The sequence below is a fragment of the Delphinapterus leucas genome, chromosome 19 (genome assembly GCF_059928025.1).
Source record: "Delphinapterus leucas isolate spDelLeu-1000000601 "Yukka" chromosome 19, BTC_Dleu_Yukka2, whole genome shotgun sequence".
Taxonomy (NCBI): domain Eukaryota; kingdom Metazoa; phylum Chordata; class Mammalia; order Artiodactyla; family Monodontidae; genus Delphinapterus; species Delphinapterus leucas.
This window is the reverse complement of record NC_143147.1, coordinates 20,963,609-20,963,809: the sequence shown is the minus strand read 5'-3', so window position 1 is coordinate 20,963,809 and position 201 is coordinate 20,963,609.

Genomic DNA, 201 nt, shown 5'->3' with positions numbered 1-201 from the left:
GAAAAATTGTGTCATACATTAAACAGTGTTTAAGTCATGGCCTGAATTAACAATCACAGAGATTAACACAGCCAAGCCAAAAGAAGAGCCAGCTACTGAACGCCATCACCTGTAGCCCTCAGCTTCCTGGGTCATTAACCTCTTAGCAATGTCCTCATCACTAGGCCAAAGATGAAAAGACAGGCATTGAGACCCACTGAC